The sequence below is a fragment of the Epinephelus fuscoguttatus genome, linkage group LG11, assembly GCF_011397635.1.
Source record: "Epinephelus fuscoguttatus linkage group LG11, E.fuscoguttatus.final_Chr_v1".
NCBI lineage: Eukaryota > Metazoa > Chordata > Actinopteri > Perciformes > Serranidae > Epinephelus > Epinephelus fuscoguttatus.
The window spans coordinates 4,657,232-4,683,583 of record NC_064762.1 but is presented as its reverse complement, the minus strand read 5'-3'; the positions used below and the strand labels follow the sequence as shown (position 1 = coordinate 4,683,583).

At 41.7% G+C, this 26,352-nt stretch overlaps 1 protein-coding gene across 2 annotated transcripts in view; it reads left to right on the top strand.

Moving 5' to 3' along the window:
- The first annotated feature begins 2,491 nt into the window (after nt 1–2,491).
- LOC125897181 (1-phosphatidylinositol 4,5-bisphosphate phosphodiesterase beta-4-like) overlaps nt 2,492–26,352 on the top strand; it is a 146,496-nt gene continuing 122,635 nt past the window's right edge. For both annotated transcript variants that reach the window (XM_049590297.1, XM_049590296.1), the window contains exons 1-2: nt 2,492–2,954; nt 10,599–10,644. The gene's annotated coding sequence lies outside the window, so the exon portion shown is untranslated. The remainder of the gene's footprint in view (nt 2,955–10,598; nt 10,645–26,352) is intronic.

Here is a 26,352-nt window from a genome sequence, read left to right as displayed (position 1 = left end):
GCCTACACTCAGAATACCTGCACATACCTTCCACTACACCACTGCTGATTAGGTCATCAGAAGAATGGCCTGGACCAGTGGTTCCCAATTGGTGGGTTGCGGTCCAAAAGTGGGTCGCAGGCCCGTTCTGAATGGACCGCAACATGTCAAGTTTGTGAAAAGTATGACGCTGAATGCTCACATTGCCTGTGTCTAGGCCAAGAAGTTGCACTCACACACACCGCAAAGACTATAGCTGAGAACATTCTGTGCCTGCGTAAGAGGAAATAACTTTTCACACCAGCAGGCGGTGTTAGGGGCCGAACACATGCCGTGATTTAGGGCCCTCAAATTCATTGTTTTCAATATAAACGTGCGGCAGGCACGCTCAAACGCCAGAGCAATGCCATCGTGGTGTGCACGTGTTCCCGAAAGCCTATTTTCGGGGTGTGACAGCTGCGCCCCAAGATATACAAGTTCAACTTTTAGAACCCAGTAGTGAGACCACGTGTCACGTGATGAGGAACAACCAAAATATGTGTCTGGGCCAAATGTCTAATGGCCTTGTGTTGTGATATCAAGTAATCGCTGAACCGATGAATGAATTTCCACCAGTACATCCTCAGTGTCATACACCCGTGGAAGATTAAAATGCTGATTGGCTATTGCGGCATGAATTGGTTACTGAAGTTCAGATTTCCCAACTCCTATTCGTACTTGTACTTGTACTCATACTCGTCGTCCTCCTCTTATCCGGGTCCGGGTCGCGGGGGCAGCAGCCTCAGCAAAGAAGCCCAGACAGTCCTCTCCCCAGCCACTTCCGTCATCTTTTCTGAAGGAACCCCGAGCCGTTCCGAGGCCAGCCAGGTGATGTAATCCCTCCAGCGTGTCCTGGGGCGGCCCTGAGGTCTCCTCCCGGTTGGACATGCCCGAAACACCTCCCAAGGAAGGCGTCCGGAAGGCATCCTTACTAGATGCCCGAACCACCTCAACTGGCTCCTCTCAATGTGGAGGAGCAGCGGCTCTACTCCGAGTCCCTCCCGGATGTCCGAGCTCCTCACCCTATCCCTAAGGCTGAGCCCAGCCACCCTGCGGAGGAAACTCATTTTGGCTACTTGTACTCGCGATCTCGTTCTTTCAGTCACTACCCAGAGCTCGTGACCATAGGTTAGGGTTGGAACGTAGATCAACCGGTAAATCGAGAGCGTCGCTTTCTGGCTAAGTTCCCTTTTCACCACAATGGACAGGTGAAGCACCTGCATCACTGCTGGCGCTGCCCCTATCCGCCTGTCAATCTCCCGCTCCATCCTACCCTCACTCGTGAACAAGATCCCGAGATACTTAAACTCCTCCACCTGAGGCAGGACCTCCCCCTCGACCTGGAGATTTCCCAACTCGAACACAGTATGACGCGAAATCGTGGTACTTGCTTCATTCACGTTACGTACGGGGCCGTACACATGCCACATTTTTTTGCTCATTGTTTTCAGTGCAGGTGTGGCAGGCGTGCTCAAACACCAGTGCGATGCTGTCGCGGCGCACACGCGTTCCCGAGCGCCTATTTTTCAGGATGCTGTGCGCTGAGATCAACTGTTCAACTTTTGGAATGCAGCAGCACACGCCGCATGTCATGTGACGAGGAACAACCAATCACAGCTGACAGATATCTTTCCCTTCTTCTGTAAATATTCAGTCTGATAAACACGGGAAAGTTGATCATGTTAGTGCAGGGCCACCCAGAGCTGTCCCACGGACAATAGGCCTACACACAAGATCAGCTCTGCACTCAGGATTTGTTTAGCAACCTCGGACGCAACTTCCACCACACTCTTGAAAGCTGGCTCAAAAAAGGCACAAAAGTAGCGCCCAATGCCTGACTTTGTGTTTTCCGGTCTAATTTGCAGATTGCGCGTCGCCTCCATTGCGCCGCCTGGTGGGAATTTGAGTCTAATCGCATCTTTATACTGACCTTACATGTAATTTGCATGCAATTTATTTGCGCCTGCTTTGAACACACCGTAAAAGGGACTTAAGTTTATGTAACACACCAAAACCTTTGCTTTCGTGTTTCATGAAACGCTGCACATGTTCTCCCTTCAGTACACATGCACCTGTGTTTGGTTGTGATAACCTTCTTGGCAATAAAGCAGATTGTGATTATGGGTTATATGTGAATGAAAATAGGTTTCAGAACATTTGTAAAAAATGAACTTTATCGTCTTACAGGCTGACTGACTCCACTGTGATTCAGCTTACCATAATTCTGCTCATACAGATTCATGTCAGCTGCAACACACTGGTAAACTCCCTGTGATGTAACCCCCCTCTGCTACATCACTACTATAACATGCCACAGATAAATAGAAACACAATAGAGTGCAGTGAAGTCAGTGCAGAGACACACAGTTGGCTGTGTGGAGACACAGAGCAGCATTACTTTACAGAGGGAGGAGGAGGAGGAGGGGGAGCTCTGTTTGTCTTTACCAACGCATGGCGGCCACAGTAGTCAGCTGTTAGAGCAGGGAGGAGCTGGCTCTGGTTCTGCTGGATGACTCACTCTGTCAACCCAAGGCACACTCATTCACTCTTTCACACACACATACACGCATACGAAAACGCGCGCGCACGCACGCACAGTCACGCGCAGGCACGTTTGGTTGAGGGGGGGGGGGGCGCGTGCTGCAGCTGAAGAGGGGCTCCTCATCAAAGCGCATCAGGGCCGTTCATTCTCCACTGGAGGGCGAGTGGTACAAGAGCAGCGGGACACTCCGGCAGCGGCAGGGAGACCGAGCAGACAGTCGGAGGGAGACGGGATAGAGCAGCAGCTGGAAGACACACACACAGACAGACAGACAGACAGACAGGCAGGCAGCCACACACAGAGACACAGAAAATCCCCACCCGGACTCTGCACAGCATCATTTCTTTTTCCGGCGTCGGATTAAACCCGTGCCCGTCTCCAGCACCGAAATCACGTAAGAAACAAACCTTAAATGTGTCCTGAGTTCCTGAGCCGACTGGTCCGTTAAACCTGTGCCAGACTGTGTTGAATGTGTTTGTGTAGCCGCTGGTCGGATGCTGTAGACACCGGAGCTTTCATTTAAACTCCTGCTCTCATCATTCAGACATCCTCTGTGTCTGTCTCTGTCACACACACAGCTGGAGACTGTAGCTCTCTTTGCTAGCTAGCTAGCCAGACGCATTCAAATGGACCTTTAGCAATTTGATATCGAATTTCCTCCCGCCTCGTTTGGCTTTAATGTGGCTTCTCCTCCAGGTAAATACGGTGCAGTAACAGCTTGGGAACTTTGTGAAGAGCGGGGGTTGTGGGTGTTTCCAGCGGCTGGGAGGTTAGCCGGTGCAGCTAGCTGCTGTAGCGGGACAGATCAGAAGCCAGCCGGCCGATGACAGGCGCACTGCACAGTGGCCATAAAAGTCAACGGACTAACCGACACTACCTGGCCTTTTTAATGCCTTATATCTACACAGATGTGTCCACACTGTGGCTGGCTGCACTGTACTAGTGTTCCCATCCCACTGACCTGCCAGAGAATCCTAATATAATGTTAATTAAATCAGTTTAACTGGTGCTGCTGCTGCTGCTGCTGCTAGTGGTGTAAGTGAATCTGGGAGCTGCAGCTGCCATGCAAACATCCAGACAGCCAAGGTGTCATTGATTCACTGTCACACAGTTTCTCACCAGGAAAAAAAGTGTTTATTTTACATCTATTTATCTGCAGTGTCACAGCAATGCTTAACCAATGAGCAGTAAGATCAAAATGATATGATATTTATATTTTTCAGTGCATTCAGTCCACTTGCATCGAATCAGTGAGTCAAAAAAGATCTTGAATGTATCACTTGTTCTGGGCCTGACTAAAAGTAAATGCTTGATTGCATTAGATTTATACAGAATTAGGGACTGTTCATTATTTACAAGAGGGGAGGTGGTGGTGCACAAAGGGGGCTGCATGTCATACAACTTTAAACAGCTCTATTTTGTATTTATTTTACTGCTGATTTTTAAATAAAACATGCCCTCCAAACCTGCCAGTAGGTTTGGAGGGCATGTTTTATTTAAAAATGGACAAAATTACACCATTCATCCGAGCCAGAAACTGTAAGGGCAGAAATAATCCCAGACAGCCAAGATGTCATTGATTCACTGTCACACAGCGCAACCAGAAAGTTCTAGTTTCTTACCAGTGAAAAAGGTGTTTATTTTACATCCATTTATGTGTAATGTCACAGCATTGTTTAACCAATGAGCAGCAAAATGTAAAAAACAAATGTATATTTCTGTTTTTCAGTGCATTCAGCCCACTTGCATCAAATGAATGGGTGGAAAAAGATCTTGAATATATCACTTGTTTTAGGCCTGTCCAAAAGTAAATGCTTGTTGCATTAGATTTTTACAGAATTAGGGACTGTTCATTATTTTTGAGAGGATAGGGGTGGTGCATTAAAAGAGGTAGCATGTCAACATTTTTTCAAGCAATGTTTTTTTATGTTGGCTTACAGGAAGAGCATACTACTTTAAATGGCTGTAATCTATTTTTATTTTACCGATGATTTTTAAAGAAAACATGCCTCACAAACCGGCCAGTAGGTTTGGAAGGCAAGACTTCTTTAAAAATCCAAGGTATCATCAGTTTCTTACCAGAAAAAAATGTTTGCTTTCTATATATTTATCTTCAGTAACCATAGTACAAGATTTCAGTGTCATTGTCGCCAAAGTGACATCTGTTTTGCAGTGCACTTGCATCAAATGAATAAGACAAATAAGATTTCGAATATACCGCATGTTCTGGGCCTGTCCAAAAGTAAATGCTTGTTTGCATTAGATTTATACAGAATTAGGGACTGTTCACTATTTATGTGAGGGGAGGTGGTGGTGCAAAAAGGTCAAATAATGTCAAATAATTTTTAAAGCACTGGGAAGATTTATGTATTTTTTTATTTTGGCTTACAGGAGGGGCATACCACTTCAAATGGCTTTAATTTGCATTAATTTTCAAGTACATATATAAGCAAGTGGGAAGACCAGAGTCTCTGCATGTTCTGCAACCAGAAAGTTTTAGTTTCCATGTATTTATCTTCAGTGTCACAGCAACTAGTGAACTGTAAGATGTCAAATTAGTACAAGATTTTAGTTTCATGTCTACCAAAATGCTATTTCTGTTTTTCAGTGCATTCAGTCCACTTGCATCAAATGAATAAGTGAAAAAATATCTTGAATATCAGATATCAGAAGCCAACCACCAGCACTACCATGCTTGTTGGCATTAGTTTTATACACCATTAGGGACTTTTCATTACTAATGAGAGGGGAGGCATGTCAAATAATTGTTTAAGCATCAGTCATTTATTTTTTAAGGGGCATACAACTTTAAATGGCTGTATTTTGTATTTATTTTATAACTGATTTTTAGATAAAACATGCCTTCCAAACCTGCCAGTAGGCTGAAAAATTGCCAAAATTACACCATTCATCATAGCCAAAAAGTGTAAAATTAGAAATTATCCCAGACAGCCAAGGTGTCATTGATTCACTGTCTGACAGGGACACCAGAAAGTTCTAGTTTCTTACCAGAAAAAGTGTTTATATTGTGTCTAATTATCTTTAATGTCACAGCAATGTTGAACCAGTTATCAGTAAGGTGTAAAAAAACAAAATTATATTTATATTTTTCAGTGTACTCAGTCCACTTTTTTGGCTTACAGGAGGGGCATACAACTTTATATGGCTGTATTTTTTTTATTTATTTTACTGCAGATTTTCAAAGAAAACATGCCATGCAAACCTGCAGAAATTACCACTGGATTTTCTATTTTCAGACAGTCCTTGAACACATTATGTGAGATGAATACTTTTGTAAAAAAAAAAAAAATCTGAGCTCAAAACAGTGATATTTCATCAAAATCATTTTATTCTACGTCTCATTTGAAGTTTGTCCAAAATAAACTGTCTGCACGGACTAACCAGTAAAAAAAACAAGGAATCAATTTCAGAATTTTTTCTTTAACTTTTAGCTTTCAAACATCAAAGGGTAGGTTGTTAAAATCTAATTTATGGTGGAGGTAGCATCATGCATTTTTAATGTTTCCCCAGTCACTCAGGGAGGCTCAGCAAAAAATATTTGTAGCTTTGAGAAGGATGAAGAAAAAAAACCCCAAAGTCACACCCAGCCACCCTCCTCCTCTGACAAGTAAAGAACAGTCCCTTAGGTGCTATATTTGAGACGAAACTTATTTGAATGGGATGAACTACTTTAAGGTCTCTCACTTTCAACATTTACATATATTAAAACAAAATTTGCAAGACTGAGTGTAGCTGCTATTGAGCAATTACAAATAAACTCTCAAAGAGACTTCAGGGGAAAAAAATTTGAGGAAAGGAAGAAGTGGAAAATGTATATTTTCCTGAAATGTTCTCTTGTTTAAATGTTTTTTAACTCTTTAAAGTTTATACTATTATCATTATTAATTTATCTCAAATGAATTATTAAAAATATTACTAAATTATAAAGAAAAAGATAAAAAGAAAAAGATTTCAGTGTCGATATCTTGACATTGTGTCTAGGTTAAAGCAATGTCGGTTCAATGTTCGGAGTAGATTCTCATCTATCTATCTGTCTGTCGATCTATCGCTGCTTAGTTTGACGTAGAGTCAGAGACGACAGGTTTCTATTTCCAAAACCTGTTTTCTCACACACACCCAGAAGGTAGAGGCTGTTATTTGTTCAGTAATAACCTGCGGGTAACTCCGGAGGCTTATTTGCAGTGCAAATAGCACCATAATGTATAATTTTTTCAAGGTTTCGCTCGGCTTGGCAGTCTTCAATATTAATAGATGACTGTGTGTGTGTGTGTTAACAAGCTTGTTCGGTGTTTCCACCTGTTCCCACCGACCTGTCCACCTATACAGTACGAGCCATGTTTGCAGAGGAACCCTATTGAGTTCTTGTAAAATTCAGCACAGCTGTATTACAGTTTATCTTAATGGTGTTTGGCTACACTATCTAATCTCAACAGGCTTTTGGTCAGAGAGTGCAGAGTGTGTCATTGTCTATTATTGTAAAATTACAGAAGGTTACCCCCCCGCCCCTCCTTCCAAAGTGTGTCCTCTGCTGCCCACGAAAGATCACAACTATTATGTAAAGAAAACAAATTCTGCTGCGGCTTATTGACACTGCAGCGCAAACGTTTCACTGGTGATTACAGAGGCAAACATTACCCTCCCTCACACAATAACAATTCCTTACCTGTGGCTTAAACCGGCGCTGTGAAGCATTTTGATGAAGAGCGGTGGACTAAGAAGCTTAAAGGCTAACTGAGGGTGTGCAGGTGTTTTATTATTTTCTTTTTTTGGACCAGATGACGTTGTAAGTGCTACGAATATCTTGATGCACTCAGTGTTTGGTGCCAGAGCTTATTTTCAGGAGGCGCTGCACGGTACAGTGCGGCTGTAAATTCATTTGATAATAGGATGGCTGCATGATTAGGGCTTTAATGATAATCCCTATTATTTTTTGCAAATACTGTACTGTGATCATGATTATCACCCGCTATTATTAGTTTTAATGATTTAAGGAACAAAACCAACTGCTCTTTTTCTGTCCTGCAGTATGAATCATTATCATGCTGGAAAACATCCATTATTCAGCCTGTTCTCATAGAAATACAGGAAATGGACACAATCTCATAACAACTTTGACTGTACAGATTTTATATAATTACTAGGGATGCCAGTTTTGGTTAATTTAGCTTTTGATAGCACCCATTAACTGACAACTAAGTGGGTAATTTCTTAACAAAAAAAACCTCAAATGACGTGAGGCCTCTTCTCCACACATCAGTTTAGAGGTGGTGAAATTTTACATGTAGAAACAGCATGCACTCCCTGCCTTCCGGTCTCCACTGGTTAGCAAAGGTTAGCCATGGCTGCTCTCCATTGCACAGGGTCGGGGGGGGTAGCTAGCAGCACTGCTCATTCAGAGATTACGTTACCGCTTGTAACACCCTCCTGTTAGTGGGACGGCATTGCTGGGTGAACATGGCTGCCATCCTCTGGTCTCCCTCCAGGTTGCCCCGTTGAGCAAGCAGAGTAACTTTGAGCCAAAAAACCCTGTTAGCATCGCTAACTCTGTTGGCACCACGAGCCGTGTTGACACTGCTAACGGTGCTAACAGAGCTAACAACAGTGCTACAGACTGGGCTGCTTACTCACCTAGGCGACCTGGGGGGATACTGGTGGGTGGGCACAATGTTTCCATAGCAACACTGTTGAGTTGAGATGATGTTACTAGTGGTAATTAACTGCAAGCTAACTGGCTCCCACCAGACCTGGTTGGTGCGCAATGCAGTAAACTGTAGAGTAGTAAAATTAACCTAAAGACCAACATGCGTAACGGGTCAAAAATATTTTTGCCAGTTAACCAATTAATAGTTAAATATTGACATTTGTAGTAACTACGTGAAGTAGTACTTTGCATGGGTACTTTATGTAACTATGCTAAGTAACTGAGTTTATGTCCATACGTAGATATTTTAACCAAGACCACAATCTTTTTCTAAACTTAACCAAGATGTTTTTTGTTTTCAAGACCTAGCTACGTTTTTTCTTTCTGTAAACCTAATCAAACTTCACAACATTAACCACGTAAATGGCACATTTGACGCTGAAACCTCTCGTAACAGACTTTGCATTGGCTTTTTTTGTGTTCCCAGTACATATCGCAAAACTTTAATTAATAGCCTGGGCTAATATTTGTTCAAATCACTTAAATCAACAGGCCTGTATTTGGGACAGGCCTTAATTTTCTGTTACACAAAACTGTTGCTCAACGAAGATCAGGAAATACAATCACATGGTTTATTTAAACCAGTATGAACATTACTTGTTTAAAAATTAGGCTTCAGATAATATATTAGTTATGACTCATTCATTTGATCTAGCTCCGACAGACAGCACATCAGAGAGAGAGTTATGGACACATAATTTGAGGTAGCCAACAACCCGGTTTTATACGTCCAGAGAACGTCTATAAATAAAGAAACTACTTGGCAACCAGACCAGGCGTGTAATTTAAACAGGCCTTTATTTGATAAAATGTGTAGCCACGCCAGGCAAGGGACTGGGCGCTTAATTAAAGTGTTACGGTAATTTGAACACATCTCATACCCACCACCACGTTACATGTTGTAAAGAAGTTGTGTTTGGTGTCGCTGATATTCTGTATTTTTTTTTGTAATTTGTAGATTTTATTAGTGCTGACTGGCTAACTTTGAAACCCATGAAGCCTCAATAATTAAATATTTTGCTCAAACAGTCCCCGTCTGGCAGGTGTACCCACACAGTGGGCCTGGCTGCTGTTTTGCTCTGTGTGAATCACCCAAGCGTGTCTGGCTTGAAGTGTATAACATGTAAGTGTACTCTGTGCAGTGCAGGCGGTGAGAGTGTGTTTTAATTAACTCTTCAGAATTGGATGGGCTCAAGGTAAATTGCAGCATGTTTTTCAATATCTCTGTGCATTCAGCCGCACAGAATAACAATATCTTTTCTTTGAGTCACTGAGAGGTGGACAACAAAACTGGTTTCAACTATTTGATTAAGTGACAGCACGTAATGGAGACAGAGGAAAGTAAAACATCATCTCAGAGTCTCAAGCCTTTCATTTATTACAGATTCATGGTTTACAAATGTGACTGTGCTGCAGCCATAGATACATGTTTATTAGGCTATGATCTGTGTCGAAGGCACACATTGCCCTGTGTTATCTTCTGGGATGCTTGTATTTCTATGGTGAGCCTGGAAGTAGCTGTAGGGTTTGGTTCAAGCTGCAATGAAGTGTCTGTTTGTATGTTTTCACTGCGGCACGCTTGCCAGCATCATATTGAATCGCTTGAAGGTTAGAGGTTTATTCTAGGGGGACTTTGTTGGAATCCATCCCTCCGCCTGCCAGTTTACAGCACATCTTGCTTGCTTGTTTCTTTTTTGATGGCTGGCGTGCACCCTTGCTCGTTTCCTCCCTTATTTATTTTCCACTGCTTCTTCTCATAATTAGGAGGATCTGGTCCTGATTAGCTCGGCTGTTTCCAGCTCTATCTCTTTGTTTTGATGGGGTTATCAGGTTTTTATCACAGCGCCGTTTCTTCTCACAGCAGCCTCGACAAGGCTGTCAGTTATCCTCACGGATGTTTGAGGGCCTCACAGAGAGAGATCTATGAGTGTGAGGAAGTGCAGACAGATGGATTGATAGGCCAACAGACAAGCCGCCTGGCACGCCAACTGACAGGCCTAGTGTTTCGGTAGTATGTCAGAAAACATGTTGAATCACAGCCCTTGACGTGTCTGCCCCTCATTGTTAAAGTCTGACAAGCGGAGGCCGTTGTGAAGCTGTTAGTTTGTCGATATTGTGATTTACTTCATGTTTTCTTTGGCAGGGGAGTAGCGGGATGTGGTATGCGCTCGTCTCCCCGTGTGGTTCGTCCCAGCTCCGGCCCTTCCTACTGTATATGAGGGTTTTAGATCTCAGCCAAATAAGTCCAGATTCAGGCCTCTGTGATTTATGAAATTCTCTCCCCATCTTACCGTATGTCCTTTTTTGTCTCTGCAGGCCAAGACATGAGCTTCTCCCACTGAACGTTATTGATGCTGAACTGGTGAGTTTTGGGGTTGTTCACTGCCCGTGGTCACTGCGGCAACACACAAGACTTTTTCTTGGGTTATTTTTATGCAGGCCCAGTTAGGCTCTGTCTAGCAATGCTAATACCATCTGGTCGCAGCTGACGAAAGGCTCAGTTCCCAGACTTTAGTGTAACACACAGGCTACCTTGTCAAAGTGAATGCCTCTTTCTAGGGCATCCGGTTCATGATTGCATATTAATAACTTAGCCTGCATTAAAGCAATTGATTAAAGCGTATGCATAATGGAACATATGGCTTCATCCTGCCTGCACCTGACAAGTTATGTAATCAGGAAGTGTAATGTGTTCTGGATGCACAAAAACAAGGGGAAACAGCAGACGAAACTCAGAAACAACAGGAATGATACACTTTTGTTTGCCATCCAGCGTTTAGCTCAGATATCCATCTGACTCTTATTTCGCCACGCTGCTGTTGAGGCCTCAGCACTGAATACAGATGCGTTTTTCCTTCAAAGTCTTCAACATTGCAAACGAGTTGCATTGAGAGCTGGCAGCGACTGACATTTTATTGAATTTGTGCTGAATGATGAAAGCAAGAGGCTCAATTTTTCTCTGTATCTTTCGTACAAGACTGATGTGTGGCGCTCTCCGATCCACAGCCAGGCATCACTCATTGATAAGCAGGTTGCGTGGCTGCTGCTGCTGCTGCTGCTGCTGTACGCTCCCTCATGCCAAGCTAGAAACCGTAATGGGCCTCAGAGGTGATTGCTGTCTATAATATGCTCTGTATTGATGATGTAATCTGTATTAATAATGTAATGTGTAGCATGCAGGCTGTCTGTTGGCTGGGCCTGATTAATTTTCAGATGCTTTAAGCTTCAGTTTTATAGAGGACAGAGGTATACTGTACATTTTCATTATCCCAAATTATATTTGCTTCATTGCAAGTTCCCTGTTGGTATTTAAAGGGCGGGTCCATGTGCGCTCTTTTTCATGTTATGCAAATGGAAACTCCCACGCAACCTAGCAAAAGGAAGTGGTGTAGCTTATAGCACTGATGAGGTGGAAGATGGTGCTTTTATGATATTATTAAACCTTTATTTAACCAGGTGACGACACATAGAGATTCAATATAAAACTTCATTTATACTATATAAACACATTTATAGACCCGTAGTCAGTGTATTACCTACAGAAGTTGGCGAATGGCACGCTTTCAGTTAAGAGAGGCAGACCAGTAACTCCTTGTGATCTGCATGGTAAAATTACTGTTTCTGTCAAAGGAGTCTGGTGGCTGTGGTCGGAGGCAGCAGCAGAAAGGTATTTTAGCCACCACAAAAAAGGCCCACCTAAAAAAATCAACATCAGTTTACATGTACGCTGTATTTAGATTATTTTTATTGCTTTACCTTGCCATCAGACGCCCTATCTGACAGGGAGGTGAAGCCTTTATGCTGCTCTTTTCAAAGCCACCAGACTCCATTGACAGAAACAATATTTTTGCCCTACACCACGCAGGAGTTGCTGTCCTACTGCATCCTAGATCATTTAGTTTGTTTGTGTTATTGTGTGACTTCAGAGGCAAACTAACATGGTGTTCACAGTAGTACATGGGTTTTATATGGAGCAATGTCATCTTAGTAACCTAAATCAGATCACATGGGAAATTTTTTTTCAGTGGGGCTAGGGAAATACCATTCTGATGCTATAACGTCCATGCTTCAACCAAAATTTGAATTTCAGGCATTTAATACATAAGGAGCACTACTGGGAAGCTACACAATGAAATGAGAACCTCAAAAATATCTAAATAAATAAACGGTGGAGCCGCCCATCAAGCAAAGATGTATGCCCAAAGAAAAGGAAAATACCTCTATAAATGGACCTGCACCTGTATAGCGCCTTTCTAGTCTTCCAACCACTCAAAGCACTTCTTATGAGTCATGATTCATTCACACACACATTCATACGCTGGTGGCCAAGGCTACCATACAAGGTGCCACCTGCTACTCAGTTTTTAACACACACGGATTGGGAGCAAAAGATTCAGTGTCTTGCTCAAGGACACTTTAACATGCGGACTGAAAGAGTTGGGGATCGAACCGTTGATGTTTCGATTAGTGGCTCTACCTTCTGAGCCACAGCCGTCATGGGGAACTGCTTTTCTTTTAAAAACAGAAAAATGATGGAACTTATTTTAGCAGGGTGACATGAGTCTTGTTAATAGCTCGAATCCTACAAGTGACCCACTTGCAAAGTTTTTCAAAGTTGCAAGAACATTATCAAGCAGCTGTTTCTATAAAGAGCAAAGCGTCAGTGCCATGACAAAAATGGAGGACATAAAGAGACTTAAATGTCTTAAATGACTTTCAAAAAACATGAAGCGTCACACACTGCATGGACAGATTTCACACTCTGCTTCGTCTTCAAGTTGATAAATACGCTGAGATTACCCAGCTGACTTTTGAAATGTCATTTTGTGGCTACTTCCTTGATACAACCGGAGCTGATATATTTATGTATTAATATTCAGATCCAGTGCACTGTGCAGTGATATGTGCCGAGGGAAGAAATGGAAATATCAATGGCTCTTTTAGAAAAATCCAGTGGTAGTTATGCCTTTAAATTCATTGTAGAATGTTTCATACTTGCCTTAATATATTTTTAGTACATCTTTCTTATTTTTGGCCATCACTGTAATCTATGTTCTCCATATACAACAGGACCCTAACACACATCACTTTGTAGATATCAAACATAGTAACTGACTTGCCACGTTACCAGGTCATTGGGCCTGACCAAGCCCAGCCAATCAGGGGCTGACAAAGGGCCCGGGGACCAGACACTTCCCTATTATTCTCATGATGTACTGACACTTGACACGACACGCCACCACATTTTAAACACTTTTGTTTTGCTATATTGCAATTTACATTTGCTATTTACATTTTCACAGCCTCTCCTTTCTGCTCTGTGTAAACAGCCTGCAGTTACGTTGAGGTTTCACTAAATTTTGTCATGACTGAGTGCAGAATTTATTTATTTTTGAACAGTTTTGGTTGGTGCAAACAGTTTATTGTTGGAGACATTTTAAATGAGACATGTAGTCTAAAGTGATATTAAAGGAGAGTCACTATTTCAAGCTTAGATTTGCTAACGTTTCCTCATGGAAGCGTTAGTCACATATGATGTGTTCAAGAACTGTCAGAAATGTGAAAATCCCACCATAGTTTCTGTTTGTACAGTTTCTGCCTGGCTGTGATAAATGTTGTAATTTTGGCGATTGTTTTTAAAGGAAACATGTCTTTCAGACCTGCTGGGAGTTGTCAGGGTTCGGAGGCAATGACTGCACAGGAGCACTCTGCTGGTTTGACGGATTTCTTGTGGCAATATGTCTATTATTCACATGATTTTTTTCTTATTTAGATTTAAACTTTATTTATTTGTGAGCAGAAGTGATTGGCAGGCTGCTAGTTGAATGAATCTGCCCCAGTGGTTGTAGGCCTCGGACCAATTCACAAGAGGAAAGCACCGTAACACTCGCTTGCTGTCTTTACGTTTTGTCCTAATGTGGCTGCATGTTAGCAGATATGTCAGACGGAAACAAAGTTCCCCTCTTTGTAGTCAGTGAGGGATAAAATGACTCACAACAGACACACTCCATGTTTCTCAGTTTTGTGGTCATGGTTCGTTTTACTTCTACATGTATTTGGTGCAACAGGGAAACTGCATATGCTCATATTAAGGTGGTTTCGTATCTGGTACTGAACATGGTAACTGCGCGGACTGGTAAAAATGTTATAAAATAATGTAAATACAAATCAGTGACACAAGGCCAATCTCAGTTAAAGTATGTTTGACAGAAATTTATTTGAGCAATAAGAATGCCTGTCACAGTGTTCTCATGTTATAGAGCACCCTGTAGTAAATTGGCAAAAGCATCATCAGGCTCAGTGTTCTTTCATATAAAAAAACAGAAGTAATAATAAGGAACATCAGGTTCATCCAGTGTTAGAGTCAGTGGCACTGCAGCAGTAGTCATGCATCAACAGTGCCTACACTATCAGTGGTGTCACCAGCAGCAGCAGAGTCAACATACCTTCATCAGTTTTTGCTGTGAGTGTTTGCTCGGATCCGGCAGCCTCAAACGCTCAGTCAGACCTCGACACTTATTGAAACTATGGATGTGACAGTCAGTCGAGGCTGCATCCAGGCAGAGGAGGTGTTACTTTCAGAAGGAATTGCATCTTTAAATGTAATCCAGATGTAGAGAAAATGGTCCAACATAACAGTTTCATGTTCATCTAAATGTGCTGAGGCAGTTTGATTGTAATATAAAAAGTGAAGGAAGGTTTTGAATCGTAACATTTCTGATTGAATTTTTGTGGAATACAGTGGTCAAGAATATAGCTTCAAGTATGGACTGAGGAGCTGTGATAAAAACATAGACCGTCTATATGTACTTAAAGGGATAGTTTGGATTTTTTGAAGTGATGCATGAGGTACTTATTCATAGTCAGTGTATTACCTACAGTAGATGGCAGTTGGCATGCTCCCAGTTTGGAGAAGCAGGCAGGAGTACCGCCATGGAAGCTAAGCAGCAGCAAAATGTGTTTAAGTCACTTTAAAAAAATCAATATCATTTTAAGTGTACGCAATATTGAGAACACTTGACAAACTTTACCTTGCCGTCAGACAGCCCTTTCCAACAGTGAACTGAAGCCATTAGCTTTGATCTCTTCAAAGCCACCAGACTCCTTTGACAGAAACAGTAATTTTACCTTGCAGAACATGGGAGTTGCTGCCTTGATTGGTCTTATGCTCAGTACATCCGAAACATGCATTTTTTGCTAAACCGTAGAATTGTAGAATTTTAAAAATTGACCTGAAAATGAAGCTTATCTGTGCTCTCTGTAAAGCCAGACTCCATTGACAAAAACAGTAATTTTAATTCAATTCAATTCAATTCAATTTTATTTATAAAGCCCAATATCACAAATCACAGTTTGCCTCACAGGGCTTTACAGCATACGACATCCCTCTGTCCTTATGACCCTCACAGCGGATAAGGAAAAACTCCCCAAAAAAACCCTTTAACGGGGAAAAAAACGGTAGAAACCTCAGGAAGAGCAACTGAGGAGGGATCCCTCTTCCAGGACGGACAGACGTGCAATAGATGTCGTACAGAACAGATCAGCATAATAAATTAACAGTAATCCACATGACACAATGAGACAGAGAGAGAGAGAGAGAGAGAGAGAGAGAGAGACAGGTAATGACAGTAGCTTACAACAACATTATTGAAAGTAATAATATTATAGTTATAGTTCTGGCTACTGTGGTACAATATGTTGAAAGTATGTATTAATATCTGGCAGTATACATGTGTGACAATAGTCATATGTGTTAAATTTTACCTCTGAGAACGTTGAAGTTGCTGGTCTACCGCTGCCTCGATCAGTTAGTTTCAGTTCCCTGTCTGAAAGGGATGTCTGACGTAAAGGTAAAGTGGTGAACATATTGTCAATATAGACCCTTTTACAGTAAGTAAACAGTATGATGTCTTTTCGCGGGAGGGGCTTAGCTGGAGGCAAAACAATTCTCCACAGACATTAGCTAGGGCTCGCTAACGAGTTCTGTTGGCATGTCTTTTGGCAATGGAGGAAGATGATGTGAGAGGAGCATTTGGAAAAACTCAGCCGTTCATCAATTCATACAGTAGTATAACGCTCAGTTTCTTTCTCATTTTAGTGTAGAGCGTCAGACTGACTTTAGGAACGCACCATGTCAGGTCACTCACTCTCACTTGAATAAGTAAACACTGACCAACGGGACCAGACTGGCCGACCCGTATGCTCTCACTCAGTGGATGAATGATGTCACAGGAAGCCAATCTTACAAAGGAGGACCACACTTGTTTGTTTTGCTATGGAAGCTAACGTTGGCTAATGTGCTAAAAAGTTAGCGTTGCAGAGAAATCCAATCTTCCTCTTAATCCCTCCCCAGTTTCTGATGAGGTGGACATGATAACCCTTAATACACATAACCTTATTCATCCCTACAACAGGAAATACTTTTTCCCTAACCTGATATGAAGTGTGCGCTGCACATGTGAGCATTTTTGATGATGGCCTCCGTCCAGTCCTTTGGTCTTATCACATTTAACCATAGTTGTCTTTGTTTTTGTTGACGGGCAGTGGCGGCTGGTTTTGAGCCATGACTCCTTCTATTCTGGCTCCCAATAACACAACAAGACAAACACATTTTAAGACTCCTATGGAGCCTACAGCCCTGTGGGGGAGAGGCAGCTGCACCTCCAGCTAATGACATGACGTCTTTGTGACGTCTGCCCTAAAAGGGTCTTTAGCACGCACTTAAACTGATATTGATTTTTTAAAGTGGCCAAAAATTCATTTTGTTGCTGCCCCCGTCCACAGCAGTACAATTCTTAACTTTTGTGCCTGCTTCTCCAAACATGCTGACCACCATCTCCTGTGGGTAATACGCTGACTATGAATAAGTACCTCATATGACCCAACTTCAAAAGATTCAGACCATCCCTTTAGGCCACAAGAACGTCAGTAGACCTGATGTAGGCTTAGTTAAATGTTTTGTAGTGGAAGAACATGGTTATACCTTATCCTAAAAAGACTAGCAAGGTGGGGCGTCGGTGGCTTAGTGGTAGAGCAGGCGCCCTATGTACAAGGCTGTTGCCGCAGTGGCCCAGGTTCAAGTCCAGCCTGTGGCCCTTTGCTGCATGTCATCCCCTCTCTCTCTCCCCCTTTCACACTTAACTGTCCTGTCCATTAAAGGCAAAAAATGCCCAAAAAAATCTTTAAAAAAAAAAAAAAAAAGACTAGCAAGGTCACCATCATCATGGATGGTCAGTTTTGCTGCTGTCGTGTGACACTCCTAAAAGGCTCAGTGAATCCCATCACCCTCTGCTCTCTGCGCTGATAAACTCAACTGCTACCATCAGCCTCGGCTTCAGATGCAACACAAATGATCAAAACCTGGCCTCAGCCCGTGCTGGTGTAGTTGTCGTAGATTTAATATGCGAGCAGTGTTTGCTGCTTAAAGAAAGAAACAGATCCATGATGAGAGAGAGAGAGTGTCTTCACTGCAAGGGTAAGTGTGGCTGGAGGGTGAATATAATGACAGGGGTATTCTCTGCAGACTCTGAGCCAGCAGCAGAGAGACAGGGAGAGGTGGAGAGCGAAAAGCAAAGCAGACAGAACGAGAGGGAGCCGCTGCTTACTTTCACACCAGCAGATGGGATCTGCCGTCATTGAGTCAATATTTACTGTTTCTTAACAAAAAATTGGCAGCATTAGCTTAGCTGATTCAGTAGCAGGCACCGGGAGTGTCCTGGTTTGTGTGAACGTGGCTTCGAGGAGTAAAAACAACACTTCAGTGATAATAATTGTAGCTGTTCTACACGTGTGGCTCTAAAAATACATTGCAACTGAAAGAGAGAGCTATTAGCCAGCCCTTTGATTCTCCGCTCCTCCACCCCCTCTTCTCCTTTTAAATGCACGCTCACAGTGTGCACATTCACTTTACCCATGGCTCAATCCACTATGGGGATACATGTGAACGCAATTTGCACTTCCAATTAAACTGTCGACCTCTGCTCCAGAATGCAAAACTTGATTTTGTACCATCCTCTCCTGGATAGCTATTATTACCCACCCAGCCCAATAATAGAGAGAATAGGGCTTCACAATACACTGATGAGGATCATTGAAGTCAGCAAAATAATTAGTGCATTTATCACACTGTCAATATTATGAGGGTGGTAATTAAGACACCTTTAGAGACACTTAACTATTGATTCAGTTTTATGTCTACTTTTGTATTGATTGATGTATTGATTTATTTGTCTGTGTGACATAAAAGGACCAAAACAAACCTGCCCTTTGATCACCATAGATACCGTTTCCAACGTGGGGCAGGATGTGGTTTCCTATAACAAAGGCTTTAATCAGCACTGGGTGTGAGATGACTAAATGGTTGTCCATTATACAGAGGTGCCCTGGGACATTTTTCATGAGGCTGGCCAGATGGGGCCACTGAAATTCTTGGGGTAGCACCGAAACCAAAATCCATAACTGATGTCACTAAGGAGAGTTTAGGAATCACATGCTGATATACTTTGGTTTCAAGTTTTACAGTTAATGTGAATATCTAATGTGCGTAGACTAATATCTGCACAGTTAACATTTTCAGTTCCACAGCAATCCTGTTTTAATGTGTTATGTATCTGTACATGTCAAAGAGGCTGGTCGTTCTTCTCCTTAAAAGGACAGATATACAACTTTAGTTCGAAGGATATTGATGGTAAGGACCCAAACATGTTTCTTAAACTTAGGGGAGACCTGTTGGTACCAGTGGAACAAGTCTTTATTCAGATGTCTTGAGATTCAAAGGACCCCTTTTGAAAATGGCTCCGCTAGTTGTTCCCTCACCAAAGTCCAGTCTAAATTTGGAGCGTTATTTATATTCCAACATGATTGGTACCAGTGGATGCGTTTGGTTGTCTAGTTGTCAAGATACCTGGCTTAAAATTCGAGCATGCCACAGCCTCTTAAGGCCAAGACACACCAAACCGACGTCAAAGAACCAGCGGCGTCAAAGGCCGACTGTTGCAACACCTTACGTTGCACTGAACACACCGCAAAGACTACAACCTACAGCCAACTAGGGAGTACATTCTGCGAATTCTTGAGGCAGCTAGGGTTGTGGAGGTATACCATGATATGAAAATTGACACTTACCATACTGTGTACATTAGCTTGTCTATGATATTGAATAAAAATGCAACTGTATGGAGAATTTCACCTTCATTGTAGTTATTTTCAAAAGAGAGACTTTATATTTTACTACTTTTTACTCATACTTCCATTTTAAAAAAAAATGTTTCGACTTTTCAATTATAGTAGTATAACGTTTGTTCAAACAGCCCTTTAGTTTTTGTTCCTTTAAGGTTCAATCTGACTTATGATAATATAAATTCTGTATTACCGTGAAAACGTGAAACTGTAATATTTTCTGATACAGTTATTGTACTTGGAAAATGTCGTACCTTTTAAACTCTATTGGCAGCAGGCGGTGATTGTCTTTGTCATTAAAAAAGGGAAACTGGAAGACAGGATGGATTCAAGAGGCTAGTTAGCCAATTAGCACATTAACAACACTAGCTGATGTTAAAAGAACAAAGCATATTTATCTTCGACCAGTGAACAACAATGGAGCCATCAGGAAACATCCCTACTAAAAAAAAATCTTGCCTTACAAGTTTATTTCTGTCTCACTCCCTTATGACTTTAGCTGTTTGTTTACTTTCCTCACTTCCTTTTTCCTGTTATGCACAGAGTTGAACTGCCAATCAGTGATTTTATTCACCAACACTGATTTCAGCATGCTGAACTGGCAGAAAAAAGCCAACAAAAGCCAACCAGGGCCTACAGTGCAAAAAGTAAGGCGACGCTGACCAACAGCTTATTGTAAGCTTGGTGTGTCAGGGCCTGATGAAGGGGCCAGCAATTGTATTAGGGTGGCTATGCCCCCCGGACCTCTCTTGGGTGCACCACTGGCTACATATATAAGTTTTTCACAGCAGCATAAAACCAGTAAGCTACAAATGCAAAGAGGTCTCACGTAACCTCTTCAGTCGTCTCATTTTCTAAAAATAACTGCAGCATTTGTGTGTTTCAGAGGGGACGCAGCTTATTCACATTAAGACAGAGAGCAGTGAGAGGGAATAATAACTGAAAACCTAGCAGAATACATTAGGCTAGTGTTAGCCTAAAGCATGCTGCCGAGCCTCTAACACTGCTCCAACACATGACTCTCTGGCCAGATCAGATGACTAGATAAACAGCAGGAATGTTGCTTCTTCCTCCCTTTTTTTACAGCACTGCTCTTCTCCGTCTGGGCGAGGAGAGAGAGGTGTGTGTGTGTGTGTGTGTGCATGTGTCTGTGTGTGTATGTGTACAATACGTGCCAGAGGAGCATCTTTAATCAGCCCACTACTGTACCAGATAACAAGTCCAAGCAATTATGTAACATTTAGCTGCTGAGCTTATCACTTATCCAGCTCAGCTAAGTTGAAATGCAGAATACAGAGTACGGCACAGTTGTCTCTATTTTGTTATTGACTTGCATAATCTAACTGCTGTGGGGGAATGCCTGATTTTATGCAGATATCCCTGAGTGGAACACCATGAAGTATTTATTATGGGTCTAATTTATGTCTTATGTATTGAAAGACAAAGTGGATTTTAATGGAGTCTTTTGTGAGGGCGTTCTGAGGAGTTTACAACTCGTATAAAACAAAAAAATGCTCCTTGAACTCCGGGACTGAGGCAAACAAACACATTTTGGGCTGGGTATAAACACTCAGTATAAAAGACAAACAGTTCCCTCACATGGATTTCCGACCAGGGCCAGATATTTGTCAAAGGCCCCCGGCCATTTTTCATCAGACACTTCTCGTATGTCATTTAAACAAACCTCAGAGCTTAGCACATGAATCCATTAGATGGCTATCATAACAAACTGTGGAAGTAATGTAAAGTTTATAAAAGTGTCACAGTCAAAGCACATCATAAGAGGAGGGTAGTAAATCTTACTCTGGCAAATGCTGTGGGACATTTTTTTCTGCTAAATGATACTAAATGACACTTTGACAATTATCCCACATCAGGGAAAACAGGAAGTTATATTTACTGTATAAATCACACATTATATATACAGCTTTTCCAAGCTGGATTTTCTTAATCTTGAAGGCAATTACTCAGTGAAAACTAGGGCTGCCCCCAACTAAGAATTTTCCTAGTCGACCAATAGTCGTCATTTAGGGCCATTAGTTGACTAGACGCCTGCATGCGTACGATATTAATGTAATTATTAAATGATATATTTTGGTGGTTTGAGTTGAAGGTGTGAGAAAGAATAGCATCAGTATCACTGTTAACACTGTGCCACATGACAATAACCGCAGGTACCAGCCCTGGAAATTAACCTGACTCCTGTCTGACTGCTGAGCGTGGACACTTCCTGTGTCTGTCCTTTCAAATTAAGGTTTTAATTTATTTTGACAAGGCATAACTCCTAATAGAATTAATTTTTAATTTTTTTTTTTTTTTTGGCTGATTAATGAGCTTTCTGGTCGACTAACGTTTGATCAAGTATTAGGGGGCAGCCTCTCCAACAGCTTTAACATGCTTTGTCTCCATGCCCCATTCAGTGTTTTAGAAAGCAGTGAAAGTTGGCTGAAATAGATATGAATGAGAGGTATAATGTGGCCACTCACCAAACACAGTAGCTGTTGTTGTTTCACAATAGGTGGTTGATCATTTCACGATAAAATGTGTCTTTCTTGGCTCAAAATAGCTATTTTTACACAGAGATCTCACTCTGATGTGAGTTTCAATCATCAGTGAGAAGTAACATTATGTAATGCAGTAAAATATTTTTTTGTAGTTCTTTTTTTACCTACGACCTTGAATAAAAAGCCCACAGACATGCACTTTATTATGTAAATTAATTTGCAATTTTATATGTCACTTTCAGGTTTTAATGTTACTCCTCTGCAAAAGTCAGGACGGCTATCTGATGAGGTCAAGCCTCATGTCATATCGATCTATTAAAAAATGTATTTTAGTCTTTTTTTTAAACTCACAGTGTGAATATGTGTGAAAGTGTGAAAAACACTTAAAGTAATAATCATTTGGCAGCACCTGTTGTTGCTGTGGTAACAGCAACTTTAATAGCAGAGGAACCAGAGTTCAAGGAGCAGCAAACACTCTTTGTGTCAGAAATATTACAGAAGAGCTGCTTACATGCCTCATTTTCTGTGAATTCCTCGTGTGTAGGTAGGCAGTTAATTAAATCCAGGTCAGGAATGGCGGACTCTGCCACCTACAGTTAAAGCTCATATAATGTATAGAGGTAATAACTGAATGTAAATACAGTTTATGGCTATGCTGAAAAAAATTAGCCAAACGTTATAAGCATTCAAAAACTGGGTTCGATTTCATGAAAAAAGCAGCATTAGCATGTGAAACAGAAGCACAGACACAGCATACGAGCTCTGAAGAATTTGATTTGATGTTTATATTTACAAGATTGACTGTTTCTGTTAGACAGGTTAGACGCAGCGTTGAAAGACCGTCTCCAGAGCCGGTCAAACGGACAGTGTAACATCTGTCTGATTAACACAAGCTAACACGGTAGCAGCAGCTAATGTCCGACACAGAGCCATTAAATTGTCCCAACAAACTCACATGGAAACACGGAAACAGCTCGACAAGATGGTTAAACTTGTTAAGATAAATTGTTTGCATCTCTGTATATACATATTGACTGTCTTGATAAGCATATACATTTGATATACATTCCTGTCATTCATACCGCAACTGATTTATGTCACTTACTCCATATTTTATTGTCACATTTTATCCTTTATTATAACTTACACTACTTTGTATCCTTATATTTATTATTACTAGTTTTATACTTAGATTGCATTGTTGAAAGGAGCCTGTGAACATAGTTTTTCAGGAGCAACAACTACTCTCATAATTGTTGTTCATTTGACAATTAAGACTCTTGAACGTAATAACGGTCAGGTAGCTAGCCCTTTTACTGGGCGGGTGGACTCTCACCAACTGTGCAGGTCTCACACTCCTGCAGCAGTAGGCTCCTGGGTAAATGGTGTCCAACTGGCCAAGCAACAGGGTCCAGATTTCTCCTTAGGCATTCGTTTCAAGTCCACACAGTGTAATACAATCAGTGTCATACTTGGGTTTGGCCATGTCGTTGAGTTAGTTTGCTGTTTCTGTCAAGTAGCTGTCAGTTAGTCAATCCAGTGGACCCCACAGCAGGAAACAGCACTTCAAAATAAAAGCTCTGTGCCAGAAATTCACTGTACCTCAAAATAAAGTGAGCTTTTAACAAACAAGACATGTTTGCGAGTCACTTGCGGTCCATTCAGAATGGACCCGCGACCCACTTTTGGACCGTGACCACTGTCGCAGGCGGCAGGGAGGTGGGGTTGGGCAGGAGGGGCTGCAAGTCAATAGCCTTTGCTGCGCACAGCTCTACAGTGAAATAAGATTTACTCATTTAAATAGTAAAGAAATGGATGAATAAATAGAGATAGTGAGATTCATAATTCCTTTGTTGTCACTTCTCAAAACAAAAAAAAATCTATATCCTTATCCCAAAATTGGAAATTGAATATCAACCCAACGAATGAAAATCAGAATAGTCTAACATTCATGCCAGCCCTGGAGAACAGAAAACAATTTTCTTTATTCTGTATCATAATTGTCCAGCTCACCGTTGTTTTCTAGCAGAGCCACACTCCCTCTCATGTACCAGATGCCAGGTATCGTGTGGGAATTATGGCTCCATCTGTAATGACATTGTCATGTTTGAGTAGAGTCACAATGGGATATTGATGTAACAACTTAAGACTTAAGTTTATAAGCCAAAACAGCATTACTTAAACAGAGAGATGTGTCTCAAAAGGACTAAAGTAAAGTGAAGCCCTGCAGCGTTTCATCTACACAGTAGTTCATGTCATACATGCACAAATCATGCTGTATAATGAGCTGAGGTTGACTGGTTTACTATCACTGGTAGTAAAGAACATGTCCCTGTAACAGACTCCATCCTGGACTCCATCACTGCTAACGTAATCCACTAATTAGCCAGCTCATTGTTTGAGGGGGAGGAGTGCTCTCCCAGTGTGTGTGGCCTTATTTTGTCCTTCTTAAAGACAGTCGTCCGTCATCCTCCCAGGCAAAGAGAGTGATGTTCTCTCTCTGTGTTCTCTCTCTGACTCACTAAGTAGAAAGACTTTCCCTCTCACCTTTTCTCTCTGCCTGGGTTTTATTCTCTCTGGCTGCCTCTCTCTTTGGCCCTCGGGGAGCTGGCTCCTGACAGCATCGCAGAGAAGAGAAAAAAAAATTGAAAAGTCAAAGTGTATGCGAGATGTTTTGGTTCGTGTGCATCTCTCTCTTTTTGTCTGACTGCCTTTCTCTCCTCCTCCATCGTTCTCTGCTTCTCTCAGGACGCCTCTCCTTTTGTCTTTACCTCCCAATTCAGTTTCACCCACATTCTACTCAGAGCACTGTAAGAAAGAGCGTTAATTCAAGTCAGTGAATCCTCTCAAACCAGGGCTGGTCTTTTGGCTGGTTTGTTGTCCCTTATGTATTTTTACGTGAAAAAATAAATCACATATTTTATGCTAAAATCAAATTAGACATTGTAAAAAAAACCCAAATAAATTCATACATATTTAAAAGTCTCTTTCTTCACCAGGCACATTCCAGATGGTAAAATGATACAGAAAATATAATTATTATGATAATGAATTAAAAAAACAAACCCCTGAGGGAACTCCGCGCCTGAATCTATGATTTATTTAGGATAAGTTCACAGTATCTTATGTTGATTTAGAATATCCGATACACAGCTCAATGTTTCAACATTTTAAGAGCTTTCATAAATGTCAGCAGTTCACAGCAGATAATAGGACCAGCTGCAGCTGCAGATTATGTAATATTTGTACAGAAGCAGTGGCCCGTGGTATATTTATTTATTTCTCTCATGTCATGCCAAGTAAACAAATTTGGAATGGAAACGGAGCTGATAACACTAACCACATCGGAGAGGAGCTGAGGACATAATAGATCTCACAGAACATTTTAAAACTCTTCTGGAGAATTTTTAGGTTTTAAAAGTTTTACATTTTGAGAAATCCCCCTTTTCACTTTCTGGCCAAAAGTTGCATGACTAGTTACCTCACAGTGATGACAAGACAATTAGAGTGCTGCAGGGATGATGTTTATCTGTAGGCCGACTCGGAAGTTATCCTCACCCTGGTTACCTCGACAGAAAGCCAACAGGATTTTTTAAATGGATTATTGCAGGAAATAAGCTGTGTGGCAAACAAAGGTTTATAACACTTGCACATTTTGTTAAAGGAGCTATATGTAAGAAATCTAAAGCAAATAGTTGTAAAATCCTCCTAATATGTCACAGAGACTAAGGAATAATGTTCATATAACATACTGATCTCACCGACAACAATAGTACAGCCAGAATATTCCCATTTAAAAAACATTTTACAGTCCACAAATCATGTTTATGTTTTGAATTTGTGTTTTGGCCTGTTGCGCCACCCACCGCCGTCTACCAGTCACGCTGTCAGTAGAGTCTCAGCATCAGTTACAGTTACAACTGAGCTACAGCAGCACGGCAAGCAGCAATAGCAGTGTCCCGGTACATAGCATTAGCAGCCGGCTCCTCCTCAGCTGTATCCTGGCAGCAGCGTTAGCAGCAGAGAAGCCGGACTTGCTCGAACGGTCCGCTGGAAAACTGAAGATCAAGGACGCAGCGACGCAGCCCTGCCACGGCAGCCGCCCGTGGGCAAACAAATCAGTCTCCAGCGTGCCGCTGTCCAGCAACCTCGAATCTGTAGGGGAGGGGCGGCAGACACGACTCGTGGCAGTATTTTGAATTTGAGTGCAGTAACCGTTTTGGCCACATTCTTATGTACAGCGCCTTTAAGCAAGATGATCTTCACAAGTGAACACCACTTTTATGATGTTTTCATCATGTTTTCAAATGTTAGGCTATAAACGAACTACACCACAGTCGCATGACTTCAACCTCCCCACCACTAAGATTCCAACTTTACTGCATTTG